The 24,551-nt window shown below is 47.7% G+C and overlaps 2 protein-coding genes and 1 long non-coding RNA gene across 10 annotated transcripts in view; 2 read left to right on the top strand and 1 right to left on the bottom strand.

The window, feature by feature from the left end:
• The window catches only part of NPHP4 (nephrocystin 4), a 117,282-nt gene extending 115,955 nt beyond the window's left edge, over nucleotides 1–1,327 (bottom strand). For 3 of the 4 annotated variants that reach the window (XM_053280690.1, XM_053280692.1, XM_053280693.1), the window contains exon 1: nucleotides 1,182–1,314. The gene's annotated coding sequence lies outside the window, so the exon portion shown is untranslated. Of the gene's footprint in view, nucleotides 1–1,181 lie in introns of all 4 variants that reach the window. The other variant, XM_053280691.1, reaches the window with a different exon arrangement.
• LOC128338381 (uncharacterized) lies at nucleotides 519–1,776 on the top strand. Its single transcript, XR_008312597.1, has 2 exons — nucleotides 519–658; nucleotides 1,248–1,776. It is a non-coding gene; the product is annotated as an uncharacterized LOC128338381 (long non-coding RNA).
• A 2,257-nt stretch (nucleotides 1,777–4,033) lies between these two features.
• KCNAB2 (potassium voltage-gated channel subfamily A regulatory beta subunit 2) overlaps nucleotides 4,034–24,551 on the top strand; it is a 159,965-nt gene continuing 139,447 nt past the window's right edge. For 2 of the 5 annotated variants that reach the window (XM_053280701.1, XM_053280696.1), the window contains exons 1-2: nucleotides 4,034–4,242; nucleotides 4,769–4,849. The gene's annotated coding sequence lies outside the window, so the exon portion shown is untranslated. Of the gene's footprint in view, nucleotides 4,258–4,768; nucleotides 4,850–19,664; nucleotides 19,810–24,551 lie in introns of those variants that run through there. The other 3 variants (XM_053280700.1, XM_053280695.1, XM_053280698.1) reach the window with 2 other exon arrangements.

Raw genomic sequence — 24,551 nt, 5'->3', positions numbered from 1 at the left:
TCTAGGACCAACAAACGGAAGTGCTCTTTCACACAGCACGTGATCCACTTGTGGAACTCTCTGCCACAGGATGTGGTGACAGCCAACAACCTGGATGGCTTTGAGAGGGGTTTGGATGACTTCATGGAGGAGAGATCTATCAATGGCTACTAGTCGGAGGGCTGTGGGCCACCTCCAGCCTCAAAGGCAGGATGCCTCTGAGAACCAATTGCAGGGGAGTAATGGCAGGAGAGAAGGCCTGCCCTCAACTCCCGGCAGTGGCTTCCAGCGGCATCTGGTGGGCCACTGTGCGAAACAGGATGCTGGACTAGATGGGCCTCCTTGGGCCTGATCCAGCAGGGCTGTTCTTATGTTAACTGGCTGTTTGCAGTTTGTCTGGGGGGTCTACTCAGGAGGAAGAGTAAACCTCTTCTGAAGGCTCCTCGAGAGTAGAATCTTCTTGGCCTAGGCAAGGAGGGTGTGGCTCTTCCCTAGCTATATAAGCCGCCATTTCTGAGCTGTGTCTTGCTGGTCCAGCAGTTCTTTCTGAGAGAGCTCTCCAGCACACAGGCTTCAGCTGCGTCACTGTGAAGCCTTGCTTAGCAGTCGACCTGGCTGCTGGTCTGCCTCCTGTCTCCTCTCTTGCTTTGCTGCTGAACCAGAACCTCAGTACTCTTGGGTGAGTGCACCTTGCTTAATTCTCCACTTATGAATGAATGGCTGGCTTTGTCCACTCTCTTCTGATGGGTGCCTGACCTAGAATGGGACATTCTCTCTCCTTTTCTCCTCCTGCCTATCGGAAGCTAGGAGGTTGCCTTATACTGAGTCAGACTGTTGGTCCATCTAGCTCACCATTGTCTACCCTGACCAGCAGCAGCTTTCCCAAGGTTTCAAGCAGGGCCCTTTCCCTGCCTCTCCTGCAGATGCAGCCAAGGACTGAACCTGGAACCTTCTGCATTTAAAGCAGGTGCTCTATCAAGCAAAACATACCCATTTTAATCCACAAAATGTTAAGAGAGCATGGAATGAGCCAGGACCAGGGGTGTAGCTATAACTGAGTGGATGGATTCAAGGACCCAGGGCCCCACAACTCCACCCCTCTCTATTTTCTTCATTATCTGCCTCCCTCTGGGGGGGCTGCCGGGGAGAGGAGTGAACATGGGCCCCCTCTCCCCTAGCTACAGCCCTGGCCAGGACAGTACCTCGTGTGTACCTGAGAACATGCCCCAGGAATGTTCTGCACTGCCCTGTGGTTCGTTCCATTGCAGCTCTGTGTGGTCCCTTGGTGGATGAGTGAATGTGGAAAGGGGTTTCCTGAAGGAAAGGCGTTGGAAGATCACTGGATTGCCGCTCCTGCTAGCCTCCACAGCAGAACTGCATTGCTGCTTTCGTGATCTCTGTGATGAGACTGGAAAACAAAGGATAAACACGACAATCGCTTACAAGGTCCCTGGAAGCCTGTGCCACATCAAATCTTCCAGTAATGCTGTGCTCATCTGCCATTTAAAATGTGCTGAAAATGCATTTGTGATATACAGTGTAGAAAGACAAGAGGAAACTTCCAGGTGCCCCACAAAATGCTTTATGGAGCCTATTATGGAGAGAGACCCTTTTCCAAGGGCACTGACCCACAAATACAAACAACAAAGTAAACCCAGTTCAAAACAAAGTTTGTCTCATGTGGAGCATCTGACCAAACTATGAAGAACACCACATAAGAAATACTGAGTGAAAATATTTGTGTGTCTCCATCCAAAAACTTTTAAATAAAACAGACTCTCCTGTTTTGGCAGTTGATGCATTAATGTTTTGACACTGTTTAAATAAGAGATTGCAGAATACATTTATACATACACGTGTGTATGAACAGGATGTGTGTTTACGTGATAAACAGAGTATTACTGTTCAAGAGGGTTGATTCAATTGTTTGGGATAGACAAGAGTTTAGAACAGTGAATAACTTTCCTCCCCTTTAAAAAAATGATATTTTTGTATGGTTTTTATGGCTACTTAATTCTAGTATCCTATTAACCTTATTAATTCTGTATATTTTTTTAAAGGTGTTGTAACCAAAGCCTATGCATCTATATTCAGAATTAAGCCACAATTAGCTCGATGGGCTTATTCCCAAACAGAGATGCATTGGACTACAGCCTTCATTTTGTTCTGGGGTCCACTTGTGCCTTCACCACCTTATAGAAGGGGCAAAGTCCAGGAATATGGGCTATTACAAACACTTTTATCTTGAGCCAGTCTGGTTGCCAAGTAGCTAGTATGGGTAGTGTGGAGGTCTTAGCGTAGACTGTTGCCACTAGGTAATTATGCATAAAAATCCATGTTTTATAGAAACCTGAGACAGTCCTGAGCATTAAAATCGGGTCTTGTCTTCATTTCTGGAATGCTTTGTAACCAAATGAAGTCCGCCAATATCAAGCCCAGGATCTAACCTGTTTTGCTTAGTTCAAAAATGTGTTGCATGGATGGGAAAAGGGAATCGGTTACATTTGCATCAGAGATGCAGGGTTCCTGGAAATTTTTGAATTAGAAAATTTTCTGGATGTTTTCCCCCAGAAAATTTTCAAAGACATTTTCTCATGCATTTTTCTTATTTGCATAAATCTTCTGAAAATTTTACTATGCGTATTTTCCTGATATAACCCTAACCCTAACCAGACTGTGATCTGATTTGGCATGTTTGACCTTTATATTGTTTTTAAAGCAACATATTATTTAACCTACATAACTAATAAAAATAAGCACCCCACCATATTATCCTCCTGTGAACAACCAACAAAAGTTTACATGTGCCCTTTCACACTTCCCACCAAAAGCCACCTGAAAAGCTTTTGAAATTGACCTGCTTGCCTAATATTATGCCAGCATTTACAATCACTGAATGTGCATGCAATAACTTTTTGACAAGCTTGCCTTCTATTTCATTAGCATCAATTCATTGCTGCTAACATATTGATGAAAAGGCAGATGTTTAGAAATGAGGGGTGTCTCCCCCCCCCAGGGGAAAAAGTGTCGGAAATATTTGGGAAGCCCACAGATCAAGTTTTCCTGAGAGTTTTTCATTGACAGAAAAATATGATACTCTTTTTGGATATTGATCGAAAAAAGTGGGCATTTCAACTGCAGGGTGTGTATATGTTTGCTGTTGGAGAACTTGCTGAGGAATAAAAGTGAGTAGGGAAACACACTTGGCCACGATGGCCTTTGGCACAGCTGATTTGGGGCATTCTGGAAAATTTTATTCATTAACATTCAGGCGAGTGTCTATAGGGTTGGTGACAGCCCTTCTTTCTTGTGTAAGTCTGACCAAGTGGCTCGCAGTGAGGGGGAGAGAGAGCGCACTCTGGCCATGCTCAGAGGCACTGTTCCTACAGGGGGTTCACTCTGGCCATGCTCAGAGGCACTGTCCCTACAGGGGGGGGTGCACTCTGGCCATGCTCAGAGGCACTGTCCCTATAGTAAGGGGGTGCACTCTGGCCATGCTCAGAAGCGCCTTCTCCGCCAATTTTGCTCCTCCAACCTTCCACAAAGGAGCCCCCCGAGGAGAAATTGGGGGTTTGGGGTGAAGCAAGAAGAACTTTCCAGAAGCAGCTGCTGAGGGGGAAGCGGGCAGCCAATCAGCGCGCGCGCCTCTCCCCTCCTGGCCCAATGGGGAGGGCCGGGGGTGCGCTCCCCGCTTCTCCTCCCTTCCTCCCTTACCTGCCGCCACGCTCGCGCTCCCTTCCTCGCTCAGCGCGCCGCCGCCATCTTGCCCGAGCCGGACCATCCGCCTGCTGGGGGGAACGACTGAAAAATTTAATAAATAAATAAATAAATAAAAAACCCCGCAGCTCAGACCGTCTCTCCCACCGACCGCAACGCCCCCGCCGCAGGCTTGGTCCACTTTCCACCCGATACTGTTTCCTTGCCTTTGGTCCCCACGGTCTTCTCCTCTTCCTGTCTCCCCTCCCAGAACCCCACCGAATGGTATGACCGAAGCCGCCGCGGCGGTTTTAGCATCGGCGTTACCAAGGCAACGCGGGGAGGGGGCGTGGCTTCCCCCCAGCTGGTAACGCCCTCCTCCTCGGCTCGCTTGACCTTCCTGTCAGAAGCTTTTCCACCCGCCTTCCTTGGAAACCTCAAAAACAAAAGAAGGACTCGCCACGCACGGAGCCCTCCTCCATCTTTCCCCGCCAAACCCTGCTGCCGCAGGAGAGACGGCGAAGACCCGCCGCCGGGTCTCCTCTCCATTTCATATGGCTTCTCTTGGTAGTTAATTAATTGGTAGTTAATTACTGTTATTCGGAGTCTTAAAGATGTCCATGTTGTTTTCCTTTGTCTTCCTTTTCCTTGACAAGCTATTGGATAGTTTGGGATTCCCCCCCCCCCTTTCTATTGGCAATAATACAGCAGAGGAGCGGAATATTCTTCACTTATCGCTTTTGCTCCACAGTGCTAATCTTGCAGGGAGGAGAGAAGGGAACAATTGGACCCGATACTCTTACCGGGAATATTTTTAGAGGCTTATTTAGGCCAGCAGAGCTGTTTCATGTGGCAAAGTCACTACCTCACACAGGCCCCTGTGAGATGGGGGAGGGTTTCAGGTTCCCTCCCTGGCAGCATCTCCAAGATCGGGCTGAGAGAGATTCCTGCCTGCAACCTTGGAGAAGCCGCTGCCAGCCTGGGTAGACAATACTGAGCTAGATGGACCAATGGTCTGACTCGGTATATGGCAGCTTCCTCTGTTCCTAACCATCAACAGCCTGCTCTGACTGGTTTGCTTGTTACTTTGCAGATAAGGACACTCGTCTGGATTTCGACGCAGGAAATGGACCATCTGGTGGCACCATTCAGTTGGTGCCACCTGAAGACGTAGGTAAGATCCTTGGTAGTGTACAGGCAGCAACAGGCGCTCTGGACCCTTGCCCTTCATGGCTAGTAAAATCTGCCAGGGAAAGAACAGGTAGCTGGTTAGAGCCAATTATTAATGAGAGAGCAAGATGGCACCGAGCTTCAAGGAGGCAGTGGTAAGATCACTATTTATTTATTTAAACTTTTATACCACCATATAAACTTTTATAAATATAAAAGTTCTATTTATAACTTTTTAAAAACTTTTATACCGCCCTTCCAAAAGGCTCAGGGTTAGGGTTCCAAACACCATTAAAATCCATTAAAAAATTAAAACCATTAAAATCAGTTAATAATTAGAACAAAAATTATAAAGCATAAAAACGATAATTAACAATTAAAAACATCGTAAAACAACAAATAATCAGAAGAATTTAAAAACAAGTTTTAAAAAGCTGAGAAAGCCTGGTTGAAGAGATGTGTTTTCAGGTGTTTTCTGAAAATTGCCAGAGATGGGGAGGATCGTATCTTAGCAGGGAGCGCATTCCACAGTCTCGGGGCAGCAGCCGAGAAGGCCCGTCTCTGTGTAGCCACCAAACGAGTTGGCGGCAACTGGAGACGGACCTCCTCAAGTGACCTCAGCGGCCGGTGGGGCTCATAGCGAAGAAGACGCTCTCTTAAATACCCAAGGCCTAAGCCATTTAGGGCTTTATAAGTTATAACTAGCACTTTGTATTTTGCCCAGAAAACTATTGGCAGCCAGTGTAAGTCCATCAACAAAGGAGTAATGTAGTCTCTCCGAGATGACCCAGAGACCAACCTGGCTGCTGCGTTCTGAACCAACTGAAGTTTCAGGACTACCTACAAAGGCAGCCCCACGTAGAGCGCATTACAGAAGTCAAGTCTGGAGGTTTAAAAAGTCCTCCCTTGATTCCACCAACCTTGAGAAATATCGGTCTGTTTCAAATCTTCTCTTTTATTTATGTAGTGTAATGTAATGTGATAGAGCATGTGCGTCTCTGCAGCTACAAAGGGTCTTGGGTGATAAGGATTATCTCGGCCCTTTTTGATCTGGGTTTTCGCCTGGGTTTGGGCCTGAAACTGCCTTGGCCACTGTGGTGGATGACATGTGCTGGGAACTAGACGGGGAGTGAGTGCATCCCTGTTGGTTCTACAGGACCTCTCAGCAGCATTTGGTAACATTGACCATGGTATCCTTCTGGCCCACCTCTCAGGAATAGGGACCAGGGGTGGGGCATTGGAGTGGTTCCAGTCCTTTCTTGAGGGGAGGTTCCAGAAGGTGGTGTTGGGGGGACTGCTCAATTCCTTGGCCTCTGGGGGTCCCTCAAGGCTCAGTTTTGTTCCCCATGCTTTTTAACATCGACATGACACTTCTGGGAAAAGTCATCAGGATGTTTGGACCAGTGTTCTCTCTGATTTTTTTTCACCTTAGTGCAGATTGAGTTTTGTTCAGGGCGGCAGTATCAAGACAGAGTGTGTGCATGTACATACAGCGTGAGGCCTTCCCGATTCAGCCTGAGTGGGATCTAAAGTTAACTGAGTGGACATTTAAAAAGTTGTGAGCGTGCACATGCTTTAGAGGGAACACTGGTTTGGACTGAAGTGTCATCAACATGCAGATGACACTCAGTTCTACCTTTCTCTGAGATCAGGTCCTAGGGAAGCAGTGCATGTAGTGAACTGGGGGCTGGGGGCAGTGATAGTCTGGATGTGAGCTAGCAAACTGAGGATCTGGATCGAGATCCATAATAATGGGTTCTGTGCCTGCATGGGGACCTTGCGGTAGAATGCTGCAGCTCATCATGGCAACTGAGCCCCACCTCCACGCCTACAGTGTGCTATTTCAAGCTGGGCTGGCGCCATGTTCCTCAGTTCTTTTCCTACCACTGTTGCGTTCGGACCTCAGTCTGTCACTCCTCATCGGAAAGTGCTTCAGAAAACTTTTTGCTATAGTGAGGTTCATTCATATATAAAATTTTGGTTTTTTTTAAATGGACAGTTAATGTGGTTATTTGACTGGTCATTTGGCTTCCGGACAACGTTGGTGTTTTTGACCCTCAGAACAGGCTTTGGACTACACTTCTGCTTATCGTTATGGCTGAGGAGAAATTGAGCTTTAAGGGGTGCAAGGTATATGAAGCTAAACTCCCCTTTAAAGACCTCCATGATTTGTGTTTCATCTGCCTTGGAGAAGAGCACAATGTTTCTGCTTGCAAGACATTTCTCTTTCTCAAAACAGACTCACAAAAATCAGACTCTGAGACTTTGTGCTGCCATATATGATGAGGCGGTAAGCCCCTCCACTCCAGGCGAGCCCTGCCCTTCAACGCCGATGTCAAGATTTTCATCGAAGACAATCTCAACACCGAACTCTTCGAAACCATCGGCATCAACTTTGACATCCACAGTTTTTAGGAGCCCTTTGGGTGCCGCCTTTGGGTGCAGGCTGTACTTCAAAACATTCGAAGTCCAAGACCAAGTGGTCAACCTCAGAGACTAGCCCATCATCCCCAAGACTGAAGACCTAACCAAAGATCGTACACCGTCACCATCTACAACAGCTTGTGTCAGATGTACAACCCTTGAAATTGAAAGTGATCCTCGATATTGTCCCTTCGCCATCAACTCCCTTGATGTTGAAGAAGTCTACTGAGCCACCTCTCGACATTAACCGCCCTTTGACGTGATTGATCTCAAGGGCTCGATCTCTGTCGCCAACTCCAACACCGATTGATACCTTAGCACCTTCAACACCAGCTGATCAACGTTGGGACGTACCATCAATGCCGGTAACTCCTACTCCTCGTTCTCCAACTTTGATATTGGCGCTACATACATCTGTGCTGTCGGCATCAAGACAGATCTCACCTCAATGTCAGATCCCAATGCCTACATCTGATGTTGAAGAGGAAGATTCAAACAGAGTGGCGGGATTGGATCCCTCCACTGCAAGAATATTGCTGTAGATTCTTGATTCATCCTCCAGCACTATGTCCACATTTAAGGATTGTCTACTAACAAGCGCTGAAGGAACAACTACACCGACAGGATCTGTTTCTACAGGTGAAACTCGGAAAATTAGAATATCGTGCAAAAGTCCATTAATTTCAGTAATGCAAATTAAAAGGTGAAACTGATATATGAGACAGACGCATTACATGCAAAGCAAGATAAGTCAAGCCTTAATTTGTTATAATTGTGATGATCATGGCGTACAGCTCATGAAAACCCCAAATCCACAGTCCCAGAAAATTAGAATATTACATGGAACCAAGAAGACAAGGATTGTAGAATAGAACAATATCGGACCTCTGAAAAGTATAAGCATGCATATGTATTCAGTACTTGGTTTGGGCCCCTTTTGCAGCAATTACTGCCTCAATGCAGCGTGGCATGGATGCTATCAGCCTGTGGCACTGAGGAGGTGTTATGGAAGACCAGGATGCTTCATTAGCAGCCTTCAGCTCTTCTGCATTGTTTGGTCTCATGTCTCTCATCCTTCTCTTGGCAATGCCCCATAGATTCTCTATGGGGTCAGATCAGGCGAGTTTACTGGCCAATCAAGCACAGTACACTGTATACTTTTCAGAGGTCCGATATTGTTCTATTCTACAATCCTTGTCTTCTTGGTTCCATGTAATATTCTAATTTTCTGGGGTTGTGGATTTGGGGTTTTCATGAGCTGTACGCCATGTTCATCACAATTATAACAAATTAAGGCTTGACTTATCTTGCTTTGCATGTAATGCGTCTGTCTCATATATCAGTTTCACCTTTTAATTTGCATTACTGAAATTAATGGACTTTTGCACGATATTCTAATTTTCCGAGTTTCACCTGTATATGCCTAGTGGATTAGCCATCTTCTTGTACCCTGTCTACTGTTCACTTGGGGTGGGTGGGTGGGGCATCTGTTTGGCACTCCTGCGGTTTTACTCACGCTTCGGCAGCGGGATCAACTCTGGCTATGGATGCCTTTGGAGCCTCCTCTGCTGACATTCCATATGACTATCAAGAGGGAAGACCATGAAAGTTGACTCCTTCAAAATCTTATCTTCCCCTTTCTTCCTCTTTGACAATAAACACCTTGGCAAGTAGGGATGCACCTGCTTTACTGAGTAGGCCTACGTGCTTGGATGTGGGGATTCAAACACATTCTCAACCGCCACCACCTTTAAAATCTCCTTGTACTTCTGAGAAGCAAATGTACATCCCACTTGCCCCAACTCGATTACCTTCAGACCATCACTTTGAATCAGACCCAGAAGATCCGGATAATTTGATGGATCCTCCTACTGATGTACCACCCTCTACCTATGTCTCCCCTAACGAAGAAAAGAAGCCTACCACAAGCACATTAGGGAAATGGTGGAGGCTCTAGGTTTGGATCTGAAATCAAAACTAGCCACCATATACGGTCCTGTCTATAATTTCATGGTCAAGTCACAAATAGCCCAACCTATGGTTCTCCCAGTGATCTCCAGGACAGCAAAGTGTGTGTGGGAGTTTATTCATACATCAGCCCCCAACCTCCAAATGTTTGGAGAGTTTGTATCACATACAGGATACTCCCTGGTCATTGAGTGCGCCATGTCAGCGAAATCTGGGAGATGCCACACGACCCCTGCAGATGAAGAAGGGAGAAAATTGGATCTCTTAGGGAAGAAGATCTACTCCACATCCTGTTTATCAATTAAAATTACAAGCTGTTCAGCCTGCAGAGCCAAAAGTGCTGTTGCCTGTGGGAAACTCTTCAAACTGACCTAGACACTTTTTGTCACCTCGTGAGGTTAAAAAGAGGGACCAGAAAACCTTGAATAAATCAGCAGCACTCATTGGGCAACAACTGAGCACAGCAAAACACCTTGTCGAATCAGAGTCTCGCTCCATGACTGCAGCAGTCACTCTAGGGAGACATGCATGGCTTTACTCCACTTCTCTTCAGAGCAATATGAAAGGGAAGAAGAAAATGGCTACCTGACCATCAGCAGCAGAATCTGCTGTCTTCCTTTTACCTCTCAAGATCACCAATTCTGATCTCCTGAAGAAGTTGACATGGAGAAGTAGATTTGGGTGTCATCAGCATACTGATAACACCCCGCTCCAAATCCCCTGATGATCTCTCCCAGCGGTTTCATGTAGATGTTAAAAAGCATTGGAGAGAGTATGGAGCCTTGAGGGACACCATACTTAAGCTCAGATTTTGAAGAGCAACAGTCTCCAATCGACACCATCTGGAATCTGTCCGAGAGGTAGGAGATGAACCACTGTAAAACAGTGCCCCCCCAGCACCTGAGACGTTCCAGAAGGATACTATGGTCTATAGTATCGAAAGCCACCAAGAGATCCAAAAGGACCGACAGAGTCACACTTCCTCTGTCAATTCCCAATTGGAGATCATCCATCAGGCTGATCAAGGCAGTCTCTACCCCATAGCCCGCCTGAAAACCAGTTTGAAATGGGTCTAGATAATCAGTTTCCTCCAAGACCACCTGGAGCTGAGAGGCCACCAGCTCAATTACCTTGTCCAGCCATGGGAGGTTGGAAACAGGCCATGTCAACTTCTTCAGAAGATGGCATAACTCCCCTAAATGCTTGCCTGGAAGCAGTAATGGGCTGGATGAGGGAGAATAAACTGAAACTCAATCCAGATAAGACGGAGGTACTTATTGTGCGAGGTCAGAACTCTAGAGACGATTTTGATCTCCCTGTTCTGGATGGGGTCACACTTCCCCAAAAGGAACAGGTTCGCAGTCTGGGAGTACTTCTGGATCCATACCTCTCCCTAGTTTCTCAGGTTGAGGTGGTGGCCAGGGGTGCTTTCTATCAGCTTCGGCTGATACGCCAGCTGCGTCCGTTTCTTGAGATGAATGACCTCAAAACAGTGGTACATATGTTGGTAACCTCCTGACTTGACTTCTGCAATGTGCTCTATGTGGGGCTGCCTTTGTACGTAGTCCGGAAGCTTCAGTTGGTACAGAACGCGGCGGCCAGGTTGGTCTCTGGGTCATCTCGGAGAGACCACATCACTCCTTTGTTGATAGAGTTACACTGGCTGCCAATAGGTTTCCGGGCAAAATACAAAGTGCTTGTCATAACTTATAAAGCCCTAAACGGCTTAGGCCCTGGGTATCTAAGAGAACGTCTTCTTCATTATGATCCCCACCGCCCATTGAGGTCGTCCAGAGAGGTCCGTCTCCAGTTGCCGCCAGCTCAGCTGGTGGCCACACGGGGACGGGCCTTCTCGGTTGCTGTCCCAAGACCGTAGAATGCGCTCCCTGCTGAGATACGACCCTCCCCATCTCTGACAAGTTTTAGAAAGCATTTGAAAACCCACCCAAGCTTTTTCTGTTCTTTAAATTGGAAGGTTTTAATTCATGGTTGATTTTTAAATTGCTGAGTTGTTTTAGGTTTTGGTATGTATTTTAACTTGTTTTATGCTATTGTTAACTGCCCAGAGAAAAATGTTTGGGGCGGTGTACAAATGTAATTAATTAATTAATTAATTAAAATTCAGCTGTGCAAAAGCTGGTTCAGAAGTAGGAGCTGATTTATGGAGTTTGAGTGGGTTCTGAAGGTCATTTGGTCCCCCAGTCATGGGTGTAGCCACCGTTGGACAAGGGAAGGCAGTTGTTTCAGGGATCGCTGCCTCGAGGGCCCCTCCAAGACATGCCACATGACTCCCCATTGCCCATCGCCCAGCCCGGTATTTTTTTAAAAAATCTTTTACATTTTTGTTGATGCATGGCCGAGGGATGGCTGCTGGGAAGTGAGCCAGGACATGAGTAGTCCTCCTCCTCCCCACCCCCACCAGCAGCTGCAACCTCACTCCTGAGTCCCAGAGCGATGGATGCAGGGTGTTCAGCCCCGGCCAGGTCTCTTGCCAACTGCGAGGTGCGCCTGCGCAGTGGAAAGAGCGTTGCAGCAATGGGGCGGAAGAGGGTTGTACCCTGCCTGTACCAGAGGGACATGCAGGGGAAGGAGATCACACCATAGGATGAGATCTCACTGCGTCCTGAATGATGGTCTTCCCACTCTTCTCTCTGGAGCTCGGTCTGCCCAGTCATGGCAGGGACACTGCTGCTCCGTCAGCCGGGTCTCCTCCTCGCCATGTCCCCTTCAGTGGGCGTGGCGAGAGAAGCCTTTTTGCTCAGTGTGGCCTTGAGTTTTCTCGAGGTGGGGGGTGGGTGCTTTAGTTTGGCATCCACGGCCTGTCGGAGCCTGCAGGAGAGCAGCAAGAGCGTTGGCGAGCTCTCCTCTTTGTGCCTTTGCCCAAGGGTGGGAAATTGTGTGTTGGGCTTGGCTGGGCAGCAGTAGAGTGGGCACAGTTGCCTGGGCAGGCAAAAGCGATCTGGCAGCCCTCGTAGTGGAGATAAAGACCTTGTGTCCTTTGGGAACTAGTACAATTCGAGTCTTCCCTGCATGCTTCATGTGGAAAAGGGCAGGAAAGGAGGGAGAGAGGGAGGGGGGAGAGTTCAGAAGGCGATCGGAATTCTTCCTCTTTTCTTAGTGGAAAAAAGTGAAAAAGGAGGTTGAGAGGGGGAAAGGGGAAAGAGGAAAATGAAAAGGCAATCAATATCGAGTTGGAGAGAGAGAAGCTGCCTGGAGCACTGCAGGACTGGAAGAACTGGGGGTGGGGTCATCCTCCCAGCATTCGCCACAGTGAGGCGCGCCTCGCAGTTGGCAAGAGACGCGGCCAGGGCCGAAGGCCGTGCATTGCTCTGGGACTCTGGAGTGAGGTTGCCGCTGCGAGGTGGGGGGAGAAGGACTACCAAAAATGTAAAAGACAAGTAACAAAGTCAACACAGAGATGTTTGGCGGGATGGGGTGGCTCCTAAAGCCTGACGCCAGCCTGCCCCTCTCTCTCTCTCTCTCGGCCTGACCTCGGCCTCCATGAGCCAAGTCACGCTCAGTTTTGGCCCACCAGGGCATTTGAGTTGTGCAGGCCTGGCTTACTCAGAGGACGTGGATACTGCTGATGCAACAACAAAAGTCTTGTTTGGTAAGGGAATGAATTAAAAAATGAGAGTTAAAGTTTTCATAACTTTAAAACATATAAAGGGATATAAAGGGAAGCATTTATTACTGATATCCAGATCTCACAGCATAATTCACATTATGTACTGGCGGGAGACTTCAATGCTTGTACTGGTTTGGATGATCGAGCTCTTTATTCCAAATTTCACTGTTACCCTCCAACTGTAGAACCTCCATTCCCTTTAATCGTTAGACACTCTAAAGACTCTAGAGCTAATGCTTCTGGTTTAACCTTACTTCAGTCATTTAATAAGTTGGATTTGCACTGTCTTAATGGAGCGGTTCACACTGATTTTCCCGCAGAGTTTACTCACTGGGCGGGAGCTAGACCTTCCTTAATTGACTATGTGGCTATTTCTCGTGGTTTGGCCTCAGCTGTTAGGAACTTTCAAGTTGTTAATCGACCAGAGAGCGATCATTTCCCCCTGCTTCTGAATATTGGTTGGAAAGGCCTTGTTAGGTTAGACTGCAGACAAGATCTTTGCAGGAATGATGGACCTATACACCAGCGAGTGAGATGGTCTCCTTTCTTGCTTAACCAAGTAAGCTTGTTCCTAAATTCTCAGGATGCCATCTCTCTGCGAGATGCCCTAGTTGGGAAAGGATTACAGATTTCCTCTCCAGCTATCTTAGATCTTTATGCTAGCCTAATTAGTCTCCTTTCACCCATGCTCACCAACTCCTGTCCACCAGCTAGTCAGCGCCATAAAACCCCCTCCCGTCCATGGTTTGATTCTGAGTGTCACGCTGCCAAGAGGGCCCTCATTCAGGTCTTTAAATCCCATGCTGAAGGTACCTCTGTATTCAGTTCGCAGGATTTACTTAATCTGAGGCATCAATATAAGAAATTGTTGAAATCTAAGAAATTTCAATTTACTAAAGAAAAATGGTCTGAACTAATTGATGCGGCTAAATCAAGGAATCAAACAAGGTTTTGGCGACTGATCTCTTCTCCTCACGTGAGAGCTCCCTCCTTGCCGACCTTTATTGTTCCCGCGGAATCATGGGAGCATCATTTCCACAAACTCTACAGTCAAACTGATCCTACAGAAGCTAAGTTAGAATTAAATACCTCTGACCTTTCCTATTGGAACCCAGTTACATGCTCAGAAATTGAGGCCCTTGTCAAACAAACTAAACCCGGTAAAGCTCCCGGGATCGACCGCATCATTATTGAGATTATACGCACTAACTTAGAATGGTGGGCCCCTGTTCTTGCGTCATTATTCTCATTTATCGATAAGACTGCGAAAATTCCTCAGGATCGGGGGGTTGCTTTAATTATCCCTATTTATAAAAAAGGAAGCAGACAAGATCCCGCAAATTACCGCCCAATTAGCCTCTTGAGCATTATCTCTAAATTATATGCGAAACATCTCCTGATAAAACTGGCTGACTGGATTGATGCCTATAACATCCTGGCTCCTGAACAAGCCGGATTTCGTGAAGGCCGATCGACCATTGAGCAGGCCTTTATACTCCAACATCTGGCTGAGAAATATACTTGTAAACCTGGCTCTGCCCTCTATGCGGCATTTATTGACTTAAAATCTGCCTTTGATTCCATCTCTAGGGGCCGCCTTTGGGCTAAGTTGAGGGATTTATCCATAGATAAGCGTCTCCTATTACTAATTTATAAGCTACATGAAAATACATCCTTAAGAGTTCGTTGTAGTGTACGGGGTCACTTATCTGCTGAAATCCCCACACATAGAGGAGTCAGACAAGGGTGTATTTTAGCCCCTTTTTTGTTTAACATCTATATTAACTCCATAGTAACGCATATGAATGGTCCTTCTATTCATCCGCCCAAACTGGCTCATAAACATATATCAATTCTGCTGTATGCCGATGACATGGTTCTCCTGTCACTGACTCCAGTCGGCCTAAGGTGGGCACTTGCATCACTTAGCTCTTTTTGTGCAGAGGAGGCCATTGAGGTAAACTACCAGAAAACTAAAGTACTGGTATTTGCCAAACGCCCCAAGCCCCATGTATGGAAAATAAATGGCCAATTAACTGAACAAGTTAAAATATTTAAATACCTTGGCATAGTCTTCCATGCTTCGGGAGGCCGTCAGGCCCACCTGAACTATACCATACAGAAAGCCCAGCTTTCGGCCAACTTAATTAGATCTTTTTATTTCACGAAGGGCGCTGCATATATACCTGCTGCTATTAAACTCTTTGCAGCTAAAGTACACCCACAGCTTACATATGGTGCACAATTGGGCCCTTTCTGCAATTTTTCACCTCTGGAGGCCATACAGACAAAATTTCTTAGATCCATCTTCCAGGTCCCAAATAGTGTCTCAAATGCCGCTATTAGACGGGAGGCAGGTCTCTATACTTTGGAATCGGTTTATTGGAAATGTATTTTCCTATTCTGGTTAAAATTGAAGTTCTCACAAGTGGGATTAGTCCCTCTTATTATGACTGACTCCTTTGATTCGAGATGGAAACGGTCGCTTAAAATAAAATCTCAACTTTATGGGATCCCACTTGAAGAACTTGTTAGGATGGGCTCTATTACAGCTACGAAGGTTATTAAACAGCGAATAATTGATACTGACCTACAGGTTGAAGCCTCCAAAATATCTAGAGGTTTGTATATAGGTAACCAGCTCTACAATCTTAAGCCTGCTGATTACCTAAGTAACATAACTTTTCCTAAATTTAGGCGTGGCTTGACCCTTGCACGTCTTAATGTTCTTCCAACATCTGTGCTTAAGGGAAGGTTCAAGGGGATTCCTTATGTTTTGCGCCTCTGCCCTTGTGACTCAGGTGCTATTGAGTCGACTGCACATTTTATTCTTTACTGTGACCTCTACAGGGATGCCCGTTTAGATTTTATCTCACCCTTGTTGAAGTCTTTTCCTGGCTGCTCAGATGACTTTTATCTTGATTTATTACTGACTAAATTTGATAGTATGAGTACTAACTCTGTGGCCAAGTTTTGTTACGTTGCATGTAAGTTGCGTACTACTATTTTATGATGTTTTATTCTTTTTCCTTTTTGCTTGTGTTTGTTCTGGTCATTGATCGAAATAAAGCTTGTACTGTACTGATGGCAATGTTGTCCAATATTCCATGTAGTCAAGAATGTCCTTAGACATCTTAGAGAGCGCCTTCTTTTACATGATCCCCACCGCACGTTAAGGTCATCTGAGGAGGTCCGTCTCTGGTTACCACCGGTTCGTTTGGTGGCGACTCAGCGGGCCTTCTCTGTAGCTGCTCCCGGGCTATGGAATGCACTTCCAGCAGAAATTCATAATCTTAATTCCTTACTGTCCTTCAAGAGAGCCCTTAAAACCCATCTGTTTGGCCTGGCCTTTCGGGGTTTTTAATTTGTTTTAATGTTAACCTGGTTTTCAGGGTTTTAATTGTTCTGATAGTTTTTTTTTGTTTTTTGTTTTTTAAGATGTTTTTAAATTGGTGTTTATATTTGTATTTCTGTTTTAATTGTTTTTAATGATTTCTGTTTTTAATTGTAAACCACCCTGAGCCATTTTGGAAGGGCGGTATAAAAATCGAATAAATAAATAAATAATGAGTGGCAATTTACCTATTTAAAAACTGCATCATGGAGTCATCTGATAGGAATGGCAGGAGTGAGGGCCTCTTGCTCCTTATATCTTCAGAAGTCGCACATTCATGTGTCTTTCGTTTAGAATCAGGTACCCTCTGCAACTCTTTCCAGGGTTCCTTCCTCTCATTTTTAAACAAGAAGACCTGGCTTCTCCTAGACACTTCTCAACAGAAACCTGGAGCTGCAGGGACAAACATGAAGCAGGCACATGAAGAGGGTATCACAATGGTGGTACAAAGTCACAAGTGTCCAGAACTTGGTTTAGAATGACTCAGTCATCTGTAAATTTGATCCCCTTATCCAAGGTATCTATATCAACACAGATCTTTTTATTTAAGCAAAAGTTCAAGATATGTATTGAATTGCTAATAACTGTTGTCATTATCACAAGAATAAATGGGTGAATACATGCAAACTCCAAGATTCTTCTTCTTGACTGCTTTTAAATGAAAATAAGGAGAATACCTGTGTGTGTGTGTGTGTGTGTGTGTGTCTGTGCTTAATCCTTTCCCTTCTTGCTATTTGTCTGCTCAAAATCTTCCTCCCTGGGGTTGTTTTCTTGCATTGGTAGAAAAGATATTGGTTCCCTCATGGATAGGAAAAGCAGACTGAGAAGAGGACAGCATTAAACAGTAGTAAGAGAAAGAGGACTCCAGGCCACTGATACTCTGCTCCTGATTTCAGATAGCCACCACTGCTTTTCATTTTTTTTAAGTCAGCAAGAAAAATAATTTATATATTGTTCTTTAGAGTGTAGAATAAAGTTGTTGTCCAGAGATGTGTACTTTAGGATTGCTACCCTCCCATCTTTTTCAGTTTTGAAGTTAGATTGAGGGGGGAAACTTATTGGTTGCCAGATACATCTTGAGGAATCCTTAATCTAGTCATCTAGTACTGTAATTACCCTGAATGAGAGGATAATAAAGCCAAAATAGTGGTATACTTCAGAAGGAGCATTGATGGTAGGATTTTTAGAGTAGAGACTTACACCATGTTGAAGGGCTAAGATGCTAACGTTGTACTTATAAGCTCAGTAGGAAACTCATTTTGAATATACACACACATACCAACACACACTAGGAGATTGCAGAACCTATAGAGACACCCACGTTCTGATGGTAGAAATAAGAAGTCACAATAAAAAGGAATTTAGGAATTCAGATACTTTAAACGGGAAAGAGCTGTTTTGCAGTTTCATTGCCCTTGGATATCATGTGTGTGTTCTTCCTTTAACAAACAAAAATAAATGCAACAGTGGGTAAAATTTGCTTAAGTCCAATTGTTAAATATTTATCATAACATTTCTCACAGACATTTGTTTCATTTAAGGAATTACAGTATTTATCAGCTTCTGCTACATATCTGCCTTGAAGTCAGTGAAGCCATCCTGAAGTTTCCAACTATATCCAACTCTATTTCTCCTTTACATTTAACTTTGTATATTGTGAACACTTTCTAGAGTACATTGTCTCCCTTTTTTGAATGTCTGAAGAGAGCTTAGGACAGCTCTCGGCCCCAAATCCAGCTGTGCTGGACTGCAACTCCCATCATCACCTGCAACAGGGATGATGGGAGTTGTAGTCCAGGGGCAAGTTGCTTTTGCAGTCCTGGCCTAGTCCAACTAGCTGACAGCTGTCCATGTACACCTGGAAAAATTAGGCAGCTGTTCTCTGCCCCTGCGGCAGGTGAGCCCTATTCAGCACAGCTGGCCTTGCTTCTGAGTAAACATGCCTAGGTAAGGCTGCCCTCCACAGCTGCAGTATTGGATAAGCTCTGGGCAGCTTAAAAAAATGGATGCCTCCTATTTTAAACGCCTGCCCGATGTGCTATTGTTAAACGCAGGGGAGCAAGGGCCATTTTTTTAAAAAAATGGCAACCATGTAAAGGCAGGGGAGCGAGGGCTGTAATAAAAGAAGTTGGCCACCCTGCCAGCCTCCTTGCAGCTGCCCGGGCTAGGCACTGCTGTGCTTGCAAACTCCCCCTTCTCAGCTGCTGGGGGAAGGAGGAGAGCTCGTGCTGGTGAGCATCACTCCCGAGGCCCTCGCTCCAGAGAGGCCGGACTATGCAAATGAGCTGCGAAGGAGCCTATAAAAAGCCGCGGGAGGACCATAGCCCCTCCCTCTCCCAGTTGAGTCAGTCCTGCCGCTAGAGCTCCAGAGAGGCCGGACTATGCAAATCAGCGGCGAAGGAGCCTATAAAAGGCCCCAGGAGGCTCGCCGGCTTTTCTGGCAACCCGCGAGGGCGGGAGAGAGAGAGAGAAAAGTGCAGTTTGCAAGTGGGGCAGCTGCAAGGAACCTGGCGGGGTTGCCAGCTTTTTTTAGGCCCCTTGCTCCCCTGCCTTTACATGGTTGCCAACTTTTTTTAGGGCCCTTGATCCCCTGCGTTTAACAATAGCACATCGGGCAGGCGTTTAAAATAGGAGGCGTCCATTTTTTTAAGATGCCCAGTGCAACCTCAGCTTATCCAATATTGCAGCTGTGGAGGGCGGCCTCACCTAGGCATGTTTACTCAGAAGCAAGGCCAGCTGTGCTGAATAGAAAAATTAGAATTAAAAACATAATACAAAATTATGTATTAAAAACAAAATTTTAATTCATTAAAAATATAATTAGATGGCTTGGAATCTAAGAATTAAAAACAGAATTTAAAACATAATACAAAAAAACCACATTTAAAATTCATCAAAAGATAAAAATCACGATAAAAACACATTAAAATTTAAAAATGAGATGAGCATCATTTTCTAACATGTAGGTTCTTGAGGGCACAAACCACACCACCCAGGACAGACTAGAGAGGCTTTGGAGGGCCCCAGGGGGTGTGGAGGCCCTGGACTTTGGCCCCCGAAGTCCAGGGGTGAGAATGCCTCTGCATGCAGAGGCTCTTCCACGGAGCCAGGGCCCCATCCGCGATGGGGCATCTCTCGCAGCGCTCACCTGGAGCCTCCCTCCCAAAGGCAAACCAGGGCAGACCCTGCTTAGCCGGCTACCGCAAGCCCACCAGCTCGCCTCCCCCGAGGGTGCGGAGAGGGATGCAGGAGGAGGAGGAGGCGGCGCGAGCGCAGCACCTGGGGACCACCTCTATCTTCCCAGCCCTGGGAACTATTCCAGATGCTGTGGCGGAGGCGGGGCCTGCGGCGCCGCCCGGCTTGGTCGCGAGGCTTGCCAGTCACCCGCAGGCAGCCAATGGCCGCCGCGCAGGGCCCTGGCGATTTGCATGCGCCGGATTGACGCGGCCGGCCGGCCAATGAGGCGCGCCGGGGGCGAGCTGGGCTTGCACGAGGGCGAAGATGGTGTGAGTTGGCAGAGAAGGCGGCGCTGCTGTTGCTGCTGCTGCAGGTGAGGCGGGAAGAGGGGGCGCAATGGGGGGCGGCCGCCGGGGGGTGGGGAGCGAGCCCCCAGAGACCGAGGGGGCCCGGGGTGGAAGCCCTGGGGAGCCGGCAGCCCGGGAAGCGGCTTTCTGCAGTGCTGCTGCTGCTGCGTGCTGTCTGAGCAGGAAACTGGCGCGCCTCGTGTGGTGGGGGGGGCGCCTGGCTGCTGGGGGCGCCTGTGCCACTCCCTGCTCCTTCTCCAGCAGCTGTAGCCCTCGCCCCCCACCCCCCCCCCAGCTGTGCCTGCAGTGGCGCCCCTGTCTCCACGCAGAGCCACCTGGAGACGGTGATGCTCCTCACTCACCTGCCTCCTGCTGCCGCCGCCGCCTCTGGTCCTAGGTGGCCTTTTCTTTCGTGGCTGCCTCCTGGGTCTTCCTCCAGCGCAGCCTCCCTCCGTCCCGGCCGGTGCTTTTGGTGGCTGGCAGCCTGTTGGCCTCTCTCCTGGAGCTCAGGGCCGCCTACCTGGCAGTGGGGTGCGGGGCGGGGGAGGCTTGCGGGATCATCTGAGGCCTGCCACACGATGGTTGCTTTGGGCTGGGCTGGCAAGTTGCGCTCGGGGCTCCTGCTGTCAGTGGGGTTTGGGGAGAACACCCCCTAAATCCCTGGAGCCTAGCCTAGGGGGCTTGGGCAGTGACGTGGGGCGGGGGCTTGAGAGCCCGGCTTGGCTACCAGGTGTCGGAACCTCCTGGCCACAGGGTGTGTGTGTGTGTGTGTGTGTGTGTCCCATCATCTCTGGCTTGCTTGCAGATGTCTTGGGGTTGCCAGAGCACAGAGTGCGGCAGGTCCTGCAAATTCTTGAGGCTTTTGTGGTTTGCAGAGGCGAGGGTGACTGGTGCTTCTGCACTTGCTTTTGGAAACGACCATACTCTGCTAGAAGTGCTGCTGGAAGCCGGAGGCACCATTTCAGAGAGTGGGAAAGAAAAAAAGAAAGATATATATATGAGTGAGAGAAATATATCAGGGGAGGAGAGAGACATCTTGGTGTGTCAGCTTTCACAGCAAGGTTTTAGGGCAGGGGTGGGCAAACCTGGCCCCCAGCTGTTGCTGAACCACAGTGGCTGGGGATGATGGGAGTTGTAGTTCAGCAACATCCAGAGGGCCAGGTTTGCCCACTCCTGTTTTAGGACCTGCGTTTGGGTATATTCGAGAATAAATTGCAAAGAAAAACTCCTTCATTGTAAGAGTGTTTATTGTGGTTCTGTCTCTTATGCTGCCTAATCGCCAGAGAGGCGTGCCTGTGGAATAATTGTGTGTGCGTATGTGTAAGTGCCCCTTTCCAGATGGTACCCTGCAAGAAACCCACCCGGAGATGAGAGTTTTGGGCGGTATATAAATATGTTAAATACATACATAAGAAGTTTTGGAGAAGTGTTGGGAGGACGGAATCAACAGGGAGGAGGGAAAGCATTGGTTTGCTGGTTCAGCCTGATCTACATATTGAGAGATGCATAAAGATCCAGAAGTATGGAGATCACATGGAGAGCCGCACTCGTGAGGCTTAACGGGTTGATGTTGGCATTTGTGAGCTCGCCTAAGGAAGCTCCAAGCGCAGCAAAGCTGTGGTTTCCTTGCCTTCGTCCTGTGGTTGCTCTTTCCAAAGAACTGCTTGCTTTCTCTGCTGTCCTGGTGACTTGCATAATGCAGGGGGTGGGGGCGGCATGGGTGTGTGTGTGTGTAAGTGGAGTGTCGTAAGAAGCAACTCCAGGGATCTGCGAAATTGGCCTCAAGCCTGTGCATGGGTAACTGCTCTTGGTGTGCTGCTGTTCTGGGTTTATTTATGTGCCAACCTCAATGTGATACTTTAGAGAGAAACATAAACAAACAAACAAAATATTTTCTGCAACGAGGACCTTACAATCAAAACTTGAATGGGGAGGAGAGAGGAGCAGAGAAAGCAGGAGAGACCAGGGTAATGGGGACAGAATACTGCATCCCAGTGGCATTCCCGAATTAGAGTTCCCTTTAAAGAAAAATGAACTCTTGGATGGTGTGGCTTGTTTTATGGAAACAATGCATGGATGTAGTGATGGTCTTTTTTTAAAAAAATGATTAGATAGACTCATGGAGGCTAAATCTACCAATGACTGTGATAGATTAATGGAACCTCCATATTCAGGGATAGTGTACATCAGTAGTGTTTAATATCTGAAGGTACAACAGGAAAAATCTTTCTCTCTTCATGCCATGCCTGTCTGTTTCCAGAGTCATTTGTAGAATGCATGTCTGTGCATCTGAAGCACCCCCTTCTCCTGGACAAGCCTGACCAGGTATTAAGAGCTCCAGCTGAAGCTCCTGCCTTCAGTGGAAAGGAGAGTGCTGCCTGGAGTACATCAGCTCTGTGAGGAAGCATCTGCCTTGCATGCAAAAAGTTCCAGCTTCATTCCCTGGCAGCATCTCCTGGTAGGGCTGAGAGAGACTCCTGCCTGCAACCTGGGAGAGCTTCGGCCAGACAGTGTAGACAGTCTTCAACAAGATGGACCCAGGGCCTGGCTGGTGTTCCCAGATGTGGATGACAGCTCCCAGAATTCCCGGCTGCAATGGCTTTTGCTTGGGGATTCTGGGAGTTGTGGTCAACCACAACTTGGATTCCCTGTTAGAGGGGACCCTGGGCCTGGCGCGGTAGGCAGCTTCATAGAGCTCGGAACCTTCCGCATGCAAGCAGGCAGATGCTCTTCCCAGAGCGGCTCCATCCCTGAGGGGAATACCTTACAGTGCTCACACGTGGAGTCTCCCACCCAAATGCAAACCAAGGCAGGCCCTGCTTAGCAAAGGGGACAAGTCATGCTTGCTGCCACAAGACCAGCTCTCTCTCTCTTTCTCTCCCACTCAACTTCCTGCCTCCCCTCCCCTCCCTTTTAGCTGCTGCTGGGGCCTCCTTTCTATTCCTTTTTAGGTGGTGACCCCCTTTGGTACAGAGAGCCAGCTTCTCGATCCTTTTCCTCAGCAAACTGCTCTGAGAGCCTTGTGCCTGGAAAAGCAACATGCAAATATTCTCAATAACCCCCCAGCTTTTTGCTTGCTGCTGCCTTTCGCAACTCCCGGCTTCTTGCTAAAACTTGGCAGGAAACGGCTGCTGCTGCATTTTTGTCGTTGGCGTCACCCTGGTCGGTTGGCCGCTGTGGCTGTCACATCGGTGCATGCTGATTGGGCACTGCCTGCATAATTAACAATCCCTGTCATTCAAGAGGCAGCAGCAGCGACAGTGTTCATGGTAAGGCGTGTGCTTCTAAGGGCCGAGGGAGCAGAGGGGACAGGCGCTCCTGACACATTTCCAGGGGTATCGAATCCGTGCCCTTAAGGCGGCATAGACTTAGCTACAGCTCTTCAACAAAATTCTCAAAGTGGTTTACATAGAAAAATAAACAATACATAAATAAGAGGGCAAGTCATGCCCCCAGTCGGCCAGATTTTGGACCACTGAGGAAGCATGCTTCGCTTTCAGAGAGTGCAAATTTGTTATTTATTTATGTATTATTAATTACGTTTATAAACCTCCCCATCCAGAGGCTCTGACTCCCCTCTCAGAGAAGCCCACCCCGCCAGGCTCTAGGTTGTCTTGTGAGTGGAAGGTAGCAAACCCAGAGCAGTGACTCATGCAGAGATGCAGCAGTGCTCTCTGAGGGTGGGTCATGCCTGTATCTCTGCATCAAGAGTGAGGGGATTGTTCAGTCACACGTGCTGCAGAGGAGCAGCGGAATTGCTTGATCCCAGTCACAATGGATTGGAAGGAACATAGGGAGCTGCTATATACTGGTGGACCCTTGGTCCATCTAGCTCAGTATTGTCTACACAGACTGGCAGCGGCTTCTCCAAGGTTGCAGACAGGAATCTCTCTCAGCCCTGTCTTGGAGATGCTGCCAGGGAGGGAACTGGGAACCTCCTGCTCTTCCCAGAGTGGCTCCATCCCCTGAGGGGGAATCTCTTGCAGGGCTCACACTTCTAGTCTCCCATTCATGTGCAACCAGGGTGGACCCTGCTTAGCTAAGGGGACAAGTCATGCTACCACAAGACCAGAATCAGTGTTGCACCCAGGCAGGGGTGCAACAAGCAGCCTCTCTTCCAGGGCTGCACAACTTCAGCCCTCCTGCAGATGTTTAGCTGCAGCTCCCAGCATCAGTGGCCAATGGTCTAGGTCTGGGGTTCCCAACCTGTGGCACTCCCCATGTTGCCAGACTACAACTCCCATCACCTCCAGCCACAATAAGTTGTAGCTAGGGATGCTGGGAGTTGTAGTTTGGCAACATCAAGAATGCTCCAGGTAGGGAACCCCTGGTCTAGGTGGTGGGAGTTGTGGTGGGAGTTGGTGGGAGCCAGAGTGGTATAGTGGTTAGAGTGCTGGACTAGGACCAGGGAGACCTGAGTTCAAATCCCCCTTCAGCCATGAGACTACCTGGGTGACTCTGGGCCAGTCACTTCTCTCTCAGCCTAACCTACTTCACAGGGTTGTTGTGAGGAGAAACTTAAGTATGTAGTACACCGCTCTGGGCTCCTTGGAGGAAGAGCAGGATATAAATGTAGTAATAATAATAATACTCCTCACGACAGCAGCCGGAAGGCACTGTTCCCTCTAAGGCGTGTGCATGTGTGGGCACTCGCAAGTTTTCGGATGTCTGCTCAGTTAATTTCAGATCCCGCTCAGGTTGAATCAGGAGGGCCCCACTCTGAATGCAGGTGTGCACACACCGCCTTGATCCTGCTGCCCAGAACAAA

Source organism: Hemicordylus capensis, chromosome 16 (assembly GCF_027244095.1).
Source record: "Hemicordylus capensis ecotype Gifberg chromosome 16, rHemCap1.1.pri, whole genome shotgun sequence".
Lineage (NCBI taxonomy): Eukaryota > Metazoa > Chordata > Lepidosauria > Squamata > Cordylidae > Hemicordylus > Hemicordylus capensis.
Note: the sequence above shows the minus strand (reverse complement) of the source record. Positions and strands in the feature narration are given on the sequence as shown.